Source organism: Cibotium barometz, chromosome 20, assembly GCF_041138505.1.
Source record: "Cibotium barometz isolate CiBa-2024 chromosome 20, ASM4113850v1, whole genome shotgun sequence".
Classification (NCBI taxonomy): domain Eukaryota; kingdom Viridiplantae; phylum Streptophyta; class Polypodiopsida; order Cyatheales; family Cibotiaceae; genus Cibotium; species Cibotium barometz.
Window position 1 is genome coordinate 42784153 of NC_141065.1, and position 11627 is coordinate 42795779.

An 11627-nucleotide genomic window follows, 5' to 3' on the forward strand; every position below is an offset into this window, starting at 1 on the left:
TTCCTAGTGTCAATATCCCCTCTCCTTAGTCATACGTTCATATGATTGAGGGAAACATTGATAGAGAGATAGAGAGAGAGAGAGAGTTACATATCTAGAAAAACCCATGGCCTTTTCTCCCACCTCTCCTTATATACCAATGGTCCCCCACATAACTCCTCCACTTGTTGCTAAATTTGGTCCCACATGTTACACAATGGCAAGTCTGTAGACTAAGGCCATAACTTTCTAATTTTTCTCAACCACTCCTTAGACAAGCATTCATATTCACAAATTGTAAGCATCAACATAGTAAGCATACTATGTACTAAATTTGGGGTACTAAACTTCATGCACTTCTTGTCCTCTAAAAGGTATTAAATACTTATTCTCCCTTCTTGTATTGCTTTCCCTCTAAAATATATTCAATACTTAGTCCCCCTCCTCCAAACAACATAACAAGGATATACTTTACCTAGTATGAAGATCTCAATTTTGCAATAGAGTGAAATGATGTCCATTAAGAAACTTTGGTACTCTCCGAATCACTCTCGTTATATATAGGAATCCACAACATGAAGGGCATGGAAGATACAAGGATAACACAACATATTCGAGTTCCTAAATTTTCCCAAGGCAATTTAAACTAGGGGAAAAAATGAAGGGCACTCTACTTATATAGGAATCCACAACATGAAGGGCATGGAAGATACAAGGATAACACGACATATACAAGTTCCGAATTTTTTCTAAGGTAACACTACAAGACACTACTGCCATACACGTGTTCCATACACGCGATAAGTTACGGGCACGTGTATGATCGCGCATGTATTTGAATAGTATCGGGCACATGTATATTGGCATCTAAATTCGCGTGTATTGAACTTTAAGTAACGCGTCTACCAGGGCGTGTATAAGCACGTGTATATACACGCAATTATACACGCATGAATACACGCATCAATACATGCTTTATTTAGAAAAACTAAATTCCTTTACAAAATTAAAAACTATTTTCTTTAAACCATCTCATAGTACATTACAGTATATATCATTACACAATCCCACTACATCAATGAAATATATTCAAAAATAAATCATGAGATAATTAAAAGACAACATATACAATAGAAATGTCATCAATTTAGAACGATACAGTGATGGATTGGTTAGGGTTCGATCTCATCTTCAATAAGATCCATCCTTGCCAAATGATCAACATCAATATCCATTTGATCAATTTGTAAGGCTACGATTAAATTTATTCCACTATCGATATTCTGTCCATTGATAATGGTATCGATGTCTTGATCATCCTCATCAACATCACCATCATCCTCAATGGTAGGGTCATTCTCATAATCATGAGAAATGGCACGCTCATCCTCATTATCATGATCATCTCTTATTTCTTGATCATCGATCAGAACATCTTCATTGGCATGTTTGACATCATCTTCATTGCGGCTTGTTACATCCTCCATATGCTCCATATCAGTGAATGTATTATACATCACTTTGGAATGTGGTGCAATAGGGATGACGTACCACCATTTAATGTCATGCACCATTGGCAGTAGATAACCTACTCAAATACACATACTGCAGTAATTAATTAGCATATAAAAAGTCAAGGGGTACACGAGCTTAGATATATATGTACATAAAACACATTAGTAGAAAAATGCATACCTGCTCACATTGTTGTGGCAATACGAGCCTATCTTTCTTTGTTTGCCAAAACTTTGTAGAGTCAATAGTTACATAGCCACTTGCATGGCGTTTTATCGTTGCATTAGGCCCTTTTTCCACCACGTTCATTTGCCATTTGACAACCAAAACATACACAAAGAAGCCATGAAAGTCAAGCCTAAATATGTCTTCGATTGTGCCACAATAATCATCCATTTTTCCATTAGCTCCCTCAAAGCTAATAATGACACCGCAATCTTGTGTATTCCTCTTTTCATCAATTCTTTGTGTTCAAAAATGCTTGCCTTCACACCATATAGCATTGAACATAGTGCACTGGACCAAAATAGAAGCAATATTTGTGTAAGCAATGTGAATAAATATTAAAAGCAAATCACTTACAACTAATGCAAAACATTAGTTCTATGTACCTTTAACATGCATCCTCGTGCATACTCCCATTCTTCCGCCGTGATATGCAGCCCCTCGTCGCTCTCTTCTCTCTCCATTTTCTCATGCAACCAATCAACATGGATATCATTCGGAAGTGTTGCTAGATGCTTAGGGTACGCCTTACGAGAGCCATGTTGCCTCCGAAAGAGAGCTCTTTCTGCTTGCCTTTTTGTCTTTGCATCCTCATATCTTGTAACCCATCTGCTCATCACATCACTATTAAGGATGCAAGTGAAATTGAGATCATCAATCAATGTTCTGTCAATTACTTTACTCTGTCCTTTTCCTTAAGGCACAATAGAGGTCATCCTCAAGTCCTCTTCATTGCTCCATAGTCGTGGCAAAGAGCTGTCCACTTGACCAAGAAATTTTGAAATATATACAAGAGACTCTTGTATCAACCAACCCTCGGCCATGCTTCCTTCGGGCCTTGCACTTTGCCTCACAAAGTCTTTTAAGATCTTCATGAAGCGCTCTACGAAGAACATCCAATGTGCATGCACAGTGCCACATAAAGCAATTTCGTCCACTAAATGCACAATGAGATGTAGTTGACTTGCGGCGCACATAAGAGCACATGTATATATGGTTTATGGCATTAAAAAATTTAATTTCAACGTACAAGACTTGGAAAACACTTACTTGGAGCATCTTGTGCCAATCATGGGACTTCAACCCATATAGTTGCTCAACGCCTCTTTTCTTAGTGGTTGTAAAGGCTCCCTTCAATGATCTCATGCATCCAGTGGGAGTACGCAAAATAGTGATGGCCTGCTTTACCTGCTTCTCCTCTTTCTTTAATATAATCCATGGTGCAGGCGGAAGACGAATGTGCCCACCCTCCTCTCGTGTGGCCAAGCTTGACACATACGTCTTGTGACCCGCAAGTCCTCCCGTACGCTTAGAACATTGTCTCGTTTACCAATAACATGTTCCCAAATACCAGATCCCACATTCTTGAAGATGTGCATGGGATCAAGAAGATGGTTGATCTTAAGATGGGTCCAATATGGTAGCTGAAAAAAATGGAGAACCTACACAAGGGATTGCTCTATGTGATCTTTAATCCAATTAGAGACTACACAAAACAAGATTGAAGAACATTACTATACCTGTTCATGCCATCTGGAGGAAGAATATTTGTAGACTCCCAAATACGCTTCCAATCTTTTGCACGAAGTGTTTGTGGAGGAATGTTACTCTTACTAGCAACATATTTAGGATGATCTGACGGGAGAAATCGATGATGATTATCGAATATGGTCTTACACAAACCATCAGCATACTCATGTACTAATGAAGGGCCACAAACAGGACATGCATGTTTACCCGATGTTTTCAAACCTGTTAAAATATAAGTTAGAATAATAAAGTCAATAGTTATAATTAATATAGCCAATAGTATTAGAGTAGGGAGGTAACTAGAATTCTTACCAGAACAATCGCTGTATCCTGGAAAGTCATGCATTGTCCACATCAACACTGCTTCTAAGTCGAAGTGTCGAGAGGAGGGAGGCCTACTAATGTCCACCACCGCAACACCTCTCCATAGTTCCTCCAACTCATCAATCAACGGTTCGAGATAAACATCCATATGCTTGACTTTATGTTTCCCTGGAATTAGAAGGGATAACATAAGATGTCCCTTCTTGATCGCCATTGATGGTAGAAGGTTGTAATTCACCAACACAACTGGCCACATGCTGTATTATGCGGTGCTTTTGAAACCAAATGGATTCACTCCATCCATGCCTAGGCCAAGTCTCAAGTTTCTGGGCTCTGTTTTAAAGCTGGGCCACTCATCTTCAATATGCTTCCAAGCAGGAGTGTCTGCGGGAATTCTCCACATGCCATCATCCGATCGATGTGAGGAATGCCATGACATGAGCTCTGCTATGGATTTGCACTTGAACATGTGTTTGATGCGAGGAATTATAGGAAAGTGTCGCAAGACTTTACGAGGTACATCAAAACTCTTCACATCTGTTCTATACCTTGCTTCACCACAAGTGGGACAAAAAGAAGAGGAGGTCTCGTAGTAAGTTTCAGGTAACTGATTTTCCACTAGGGGGTGGGCAGGATAGCTACAGTTTGCAGGAGGACATGGCTGGAAGGAAGGCTAACATTACTTTTGGGCAATTGATAGAGTTAGCTCCCAATCTGAAGCGTCAGTGGAAAAGACTTGTGAATCCGAGAGAGAAGGAGCCGGCCAGGTGGATAGTGACTGTTCTATCTGTTCAGGAGTTGCCTGATATATGTCCTATGGTGAATGTTTGGTACAAAGGGAAGAATCTGGGAGAAGCATACATAGATGGTGGAGCACAGATTTGTGTGATCACATTAGCTGCTGTGGAGAGGCTTGGTCTTGATTTTACTGAAGCGTCTGGATTTCGTATTCGGCTGGCTAATCATCAGAAAGTCAAATGCTTAGGTATGATCAAGAAATTAGAATTGGAAGCTTTTGATGTGAAGGTGCTTGTGGATTGTCATGTTATGCCTGCAGGAATGGGTGCATTCCCCATTATTTTGGGAAGACCATGGCTGAGAGCAGTAAAGGCTGTTCAGGATTGGAGGAAAGGGGTCATCACTCTATATGACAGGAGAGGTGATAAGAAGAAATTTAATATGGATAACCAGAAGCCTGTTCGTGATGAAGAGGGAAGTGAAGCTGATTCGAGTGATGACACGACCAATAGTACCACTACTAGCGAGGGAACAGAGGATACTTCATCGACGAGTGAGGAGGATGCAGAGATGGATGCCATGGTTATTGATGAGGAAGTGCTTGGTGATGAGGTTGCTGAACAGGAAGAAGCCATACATAAGGAATGCGAGGAGGTACAAATGAATTCTGAACAAAGGTATGCATGTGATGTGAAAGAGCTTGCTTTTAAGTCTTTGGATAATGAACCTGTGTGGGATGAGTGGGAAATAGACAGTCTACAGGATGAGGAGCCGGAGTTGGAGCTGGATGACCAGATGTGCATAAATGTTAAAAAAGCCATGACCAGAATTGAGGCTATGAGGGAAGAGAAACAACAGAAGGCTTTGAATGATGCTGCTGTTATAGATGAATTTCTTGGTGGTTTTGATGAAGATGAGCATACAGGGACTGAAGTGGATGCTTTGGGAATGATGCCTGTTGAAGAGGAGTTTGTTTTGCCTGTGGTGGCTGGCTTTGATGGTGAGGCTTCTTATGCTGATGGACAGGAAAGTGTTATGGCACAGCAGGTTTTTCTTGATGAAGCTTTCATCAATTTTTACCCTCAGCAGGAGTTGCTGCACTGGTTCTCCGATATTGGTGCTGATCATATCAGGGATTTTGGGATTGAGATGAGGCAGGATGGTGTGTATGTCAGGAGCTTTGTCTCCAGAAGCTCTGGTGTTGTGTTGTGGGATATGGGATGGAAAATTATGCCTGTGGAAGATGATAGAGTTTCTTGGATCACCTGGAATAGAGATGTGCTGGTTACACTGTATGATGCTCAGAGAATTGACGGAGGGAAACGTGGTCATATGCTTTCTGCTGATCATAAATGATTCAGCAGGCTAGGGGTTGGGCAAAGTATGTCAGGCTAAAATCTGAGAGGGTTTTTTGGTCCGTATACATATGGTGCGTGTGGTTTGTGAATAAAATTTGCCCTGAATGCCCTGGCAAGTGTACAGGCCGAGTGGTTTGGTTGTGAGCTGGAATATGCACGTGTTTTGTTTTCCGGAGCAGACGCTGGAGATCCGGAGTTTTATGGCAATTGTGTGGTGTGCCGATGGATACTAAATGCAGGGCACCGACGACTGGAATGGATGGCTTGGTGGTAATGATGCTGAATGAAGACTGCGGGCAGCTCTTGTCATGTTGTTTTGAAAGTGTGGGCACAATATGTTCATCTGAATGCAAGGAGAGAGGGGGCCCTTGTAGCATTGTATGGCTATTTTGAGGCTTAATCAAAAATAAAAAATATATATTCAAATGGCCAGTTTAGAGAAGGCCACGTGGGAATTGTAGGGGCTGCCAGCTTGTTATCTCGAAGGTGGCCAGCACGTGAAGGGAGAGGGCCACTTTTGCCTGGGAGAGGCGCAGAGTGTGGTGGCCTTTGCTGAGAAGTTGAAGCTGCGGGAGGCAGAGGGAAGGCCGCCTAGGATAGAGAGGCACAGCCGACTGGGTAAAAGAAAGGCGCTGCAGAAGAAGAAAGGCACTGCAGAAGAAGACGCCAGGGAGAGCAAACGGGAGTCGTCGCCCTTGCGAGTGGGCTGCAACGGAGGGGGGGTTCAAAAGACGACGCTTGCTGGAGTTCTGCAGACAGAGGGTAGCCGCCTTGTTGTGAGAAGGTGATGGGGCCTCGTAAGTATGGGTGCGTGAGGCGCTGCAGGTGAGCGTGGAACGCAGAGGAGCGCAGCTAGTCGGGGACTTGGTAAGAAAGCGCAGCCACTGAGAGGTGACAAGCTAGCGTAGAAGGGCTCTCTGGGGCCAACGTACAGATGGAGAGAAGCAGCTAAGAGCTGGAGGCGCCTGGAACAGACGGGCTGGAAAGCAGCCGCCTAGTGATTGAGTAAGAGGAAGGGCTGGTTGCTGGTGTGGGCGACTGGTTGTTAACGAAAGAGGAGGTGCTCAGTTTAGATTGCGAAGAAAGGTGTGAAGGCCATTTGGTTGATGTGCAGCAGAAGTGAAGGCTGGTGTGGGCCTGCTGGTGTGTTGATTATAGAGAGCCGGGTGAACAAGAGAAAGAGGCTGCAGGTCTCTTGGGTGAAAGTGATCGTCTTGTCATGGTGATTGAAGCAGCAAGGGAGGGCTGCTGTGAGGAAGGGTACGTGAGATGTGGCTTTGGGCTAGATATCTGAGGATGCTGCGGTGAGCAGTGGTTCGTGGTGCTGAGGATTGTGCAAGGCTCTGGTGGTTGGTGAAGCTGCTGGTCACGACATACAGAGAGTGGGAGCTGCTGAGTGAAGGTTAGCTGGTGTGGGCGCCTTCTAGTGAGAGTAGCTGGTCTTGTGTGGGCGGTGATTGCAGGCAGTGCGTGGATGCTGACCAGAGAGGGAGCCTTGGTTTTTTGTGTGGGTTGGTGGATGCAGAAGTGGTGCTGATGTGTGGGCTGGAGACAGTGGGGCTCGCCTACGACAATTGGCAGATAGCAGCAAACAGAGAGTAGCCGGGCTACAGAGAAAGTGAAGAAGGGTTGCTGGTGTGGGCGCCCTCTGGAGATTACAGGGACCGGGAGACAGAGGCTCGGTTGTCAGACGCAAGGGTGTATTCCCTTGGCAGTAAATCCTGGCCAGAGCCCTGGTCTTTGGTGTATTATACTGAGTTGTACACATGGTTGATGCTGTATATGTTTTTTGTTGAATGATCATCTGTCCTTCATGGTTTTGAGCTGTCTTATGGTGTGGGTGGGTGGTGAATGGTGAGAGAGTGTTCCAGCCGGTGGCTGGTGGTGCCCCGTTCGTGGTAGTTTTTCCAAGTTTGGGAGGTGGAAGAGCTATAGAGGCAGGTTCTTTCTTCTTTTTTTCACCTCACAATATACACCACTTCTTACAAATCCCCATGCAAGAATGCATTCTTTACATCCATCTAATGTAAAGACTATTGCTTTGATGCATCCACAGCTACCACAACTCTCATTGTTGCGATCTTGGCAATCGGGCTGAAAGTTTCCTCATTATCAATGCCATATGTCTGCACATATCCTTTGTCTACCAATCTAGCCTTATACCTGCTTATGCTTCCATCACTGTTATGTTTTACTTTGTACACCCACTTGCATCCAATGGCTTTCTTGCCTTCGGGCAATCACACTAAATCCCAGGTCTCATTTCCATATAGTGCATCCATCTCCTCATCCATAGCTTTCTCCCAACACACATTTTCAATAGCCTCATCAATGCATGTGGGCTCTACAACCTATACAACTTTTACCATGTATGCATGGTGATGTGCCACATAACCATCATAGGTAAACCTCTGCACAGGATTCTTCACTCTCCCAAATCTTCACAGCTTTGCATTCATGGCTTCCATAGCCTTCTTTACACCAGGTGTTCTCATAGTTGGTATCCCAAGATCCTCATCAAGGCTCATCTTTGAGCCACTAGACTCTCCATCAACATGAGAATGCCCTACAGAAATGTCAGGCATACTAAGGGGCTCAACCACTTTCTCTTTACCTTTATGTGATGTACTAATCACATTTGCAGGACTGGTAGTATGACGCAGCCTGCCACTCCATCATCTATCAACTGAACCACTAGATGAGGACTCTCCTAGTCCACTCAAAGACTGTGATTGCTGACTCGTATTCTGTGCAATCACATTTTCACTCACATCAGCCCCAACAACAGCTTCTTTTTTAGAAGCATAGCAGCTACTCATCTCATCAAAAAACAACATCCCTACTTACCCTCAACTCACGTGTAACAAGGTTATAACACCTGTATCCCTTTTTCTCAAGGGAATACCCAATAAACACACATTTTTCAGGTTTTGGATCCAGCTTAGTTCTCCGCTCATCTGGCACATGCACATATGCAATGCATCCAAAGACTTTCAGATGAGACAAATCAAGCTTTCTTCCAGTAAACCTCTCCTATGGAGTTACATCATCTATGGCTGCAGTTGGAGTCCTATTCATGATGTAAATTGCTGTAAAAATAGCCTCACCCCAATATCTATCCGGCATATTCTTCTCTCCCATCAATGCTCGCATAATCTCACCAATGTACCTATTTTTTTGCTCAGCAACTCCATTTTGTAGCGGAGTGTATCTGCATGTAAACTGTCTCTAAATACCATTCTTCTTTAAAAATTCATATCTCATTAGAGAAGTACTCTCTCCCTCCATCTGACCTTAGGCACTTTACATTTTTCCCTATTTGCTTTTCAACCATAACTCTAAAATTCTGAAAATGAGTGAACACCTCACTCTTCTCCTTCATGAAGTATACCCACACTTTCCTTGTGTGGTCATCAATAAATGTCACATAATACCTACAGCCTCCCATAGACATGGTCTTCGTAGGATCCCATACATCTGAATGCACAACATCTAGTGCATTTCTGCTTACATTTTTGTCACATGGAAATACATGCTTTGTTTGCTTTCCAAATTGGCATGCTTCACATATTTTCTGCATACCTTCAACTTTAAACTTTGGTAGCCCTGTCAAAATTCCTTTAGTCTGCATAGACTTCATTCTCTGCACATTCACATATCCAATTCTTTTATGCTGGCAAATGTCTATGTCTGCAACAATTCCTACCATTTGCAAATATCATAGCACTCATTTCAGGCATGTTTACATTCAATGTAAACATTCTGCCCACTCTGTTGCCTTTTGCAAAAACCAACCTACAAAAACCAACCTGCACTTGTCTTTAAAGTCTTCAATGTAAACATTCTGCCCACTCTGTTGCCTTTTGCAAAAACCAACCTGCACTTGTCTTTAAAGTCTTCAATTTAACAACCATTCAGGGCTAAACTGAACCTACAAACCCTACTCAATCATCTGGCCAACTGAAACTAGATTCTTTTTTATGTTCGGAACATGAAGTACATCTGCAAGGTACTTCACTTTGCCATCCTGCATAGACAATGGCACATCTCCAACATGGGCAATTGGATGAGCAGTGTCATCCCCTCTTTCCACAAAACTTGGTCTTTTAAGGTTTTTCATCTCCTTAAACCACTCCCCATGACTTGTCATGTGGTTCGAAGCACCTGAATCAACATACCATACATCATCTTTATGTGCTCTTCAACATTTTTAGACATGGCATTAATGACATGCTGCATAACAAACAACCTTTCATTATCCTCATTGTTTTCGCTCGAGGATGCATAGTTGTTTTGCTACAATTTTCCATTTTGCAAGTCAGCATGCTTCTTATAACAATCTGCCTACATATGTCTAGGGTTACCACAATAAAAGCATCCATGTGTATTGTTATATTGCCTTTGCCAATTTCCACGACGTCTTTGACTCCCCCTGCCTCTGAATTGGCCTCTTTCACCTACGTGTTGTTGTTGTTATGATTTTTGGGACTGTTGTTGTTATGATTTTTGGGACTGTTGTTGTTGCTGTTGTTGCTGGCCATAATTTTGATTACCAGTTCGAACACCTCCTTGGCCGTGTCCACGGCCTCCTCTACCTCATCCTCTTCTTGAACTTGTGTAGAAGGCCTGCTGCTCTGAACTGTTTTTGTTTTGTGAAGACTATTGGTCTTCACCCAAGCTCTTCTCTTCTATAATCAACATAGACACCAAATCTGTGAAATTGGGAATGTTTTTTCACATTTGAATAGACGTCTTAAACGCCTTGTATTGTGGCTCGAGACCATGTAGACAGACTTCCACCTTATCATCATCATCTACTGAAATGCCAATAGATGCAAGGGATTCCACAATACCCTTGATCTTCAATGCATAGTCACTCACAAACATACTCTTTTTCTCCACAGTATGCAGTTCATTCTTCAACCGTATCTTTTGTGCCTTGGTATTCATTTCATAGAGTTTTACCAAGGTGTCCCATGCCTCCTTGGGGGACTTGGCATCCTGTATGTGCCCAATCATGGTGTCTTGTATACTAATAGAGAGCCAATACATAACTTTTCTGGCTCCTTGGTTCCAATCCTTGAACTCTTTCACATCTACAGCAATCGGATTCATCTCCGGTATCACCGGTGCCTCTTCATGCTCACCTTCTATGTAGTCCCAGTAACCCTTTCCCATCAGGAAATTTGTCAACCGAACCTCCAAGCATGGAAGTTGTTCTTATCAAGCTTCTTAGCAACAATCTGGTTTATGCTATCATTTAACATCTTGCGAAACACACAAATTTGCCAAAAACAGCACTCTGGTTTGTCTTGCACAAACTGTTGTATTTTTTGTAGCGGTACTGTACTACACTCAAATGTCACACACACAACCAGTGACCTCAATGTGCATACATACACCCAATGGCAACTGTTGACCTCCTTGTAGCACACACAATGTCTAAACAACCAATCTATCTTTCTGCAATTCTTAAAACAGAGTTGTGCAGAGAATCGATGACACACCATAGTGCTCCAAATCGCTTGCTTTCCAAAAAATGGAGGACCTAACACGCCCGAAACGCGTTTTCGGCCCAAAAAATTTAAGTCCAATAGGACAATATAGTTCCCCTATAGCTTTACTCCCGTGAAGAAAGCTCCTCAATCAGAGGTCATTTGCCAGTGCCTTCCATAGAGCTTCCGACAAGGGTGTAGTCGCCAACACAAATAGGGAAGAGTAGATGAAGCTCTTACCCTCATACCGCTTCCTGTGCTTCTCTTGCTTGCAGCTCAGCCCTTAGCATGAACCAGGCTCTGATACCATGAAAAGATGCAAGGGAGAAGAGAGCTTAAGCTCTTCCAAGCACAGACAGAGTCACAAAACCGTAAAAGAGAACACACAAGGTGAGAGGCTAAAAATCTTCTTCTTCTTCACACAACACTCAGCACACCATATACAAAGATAAGAGTACACACA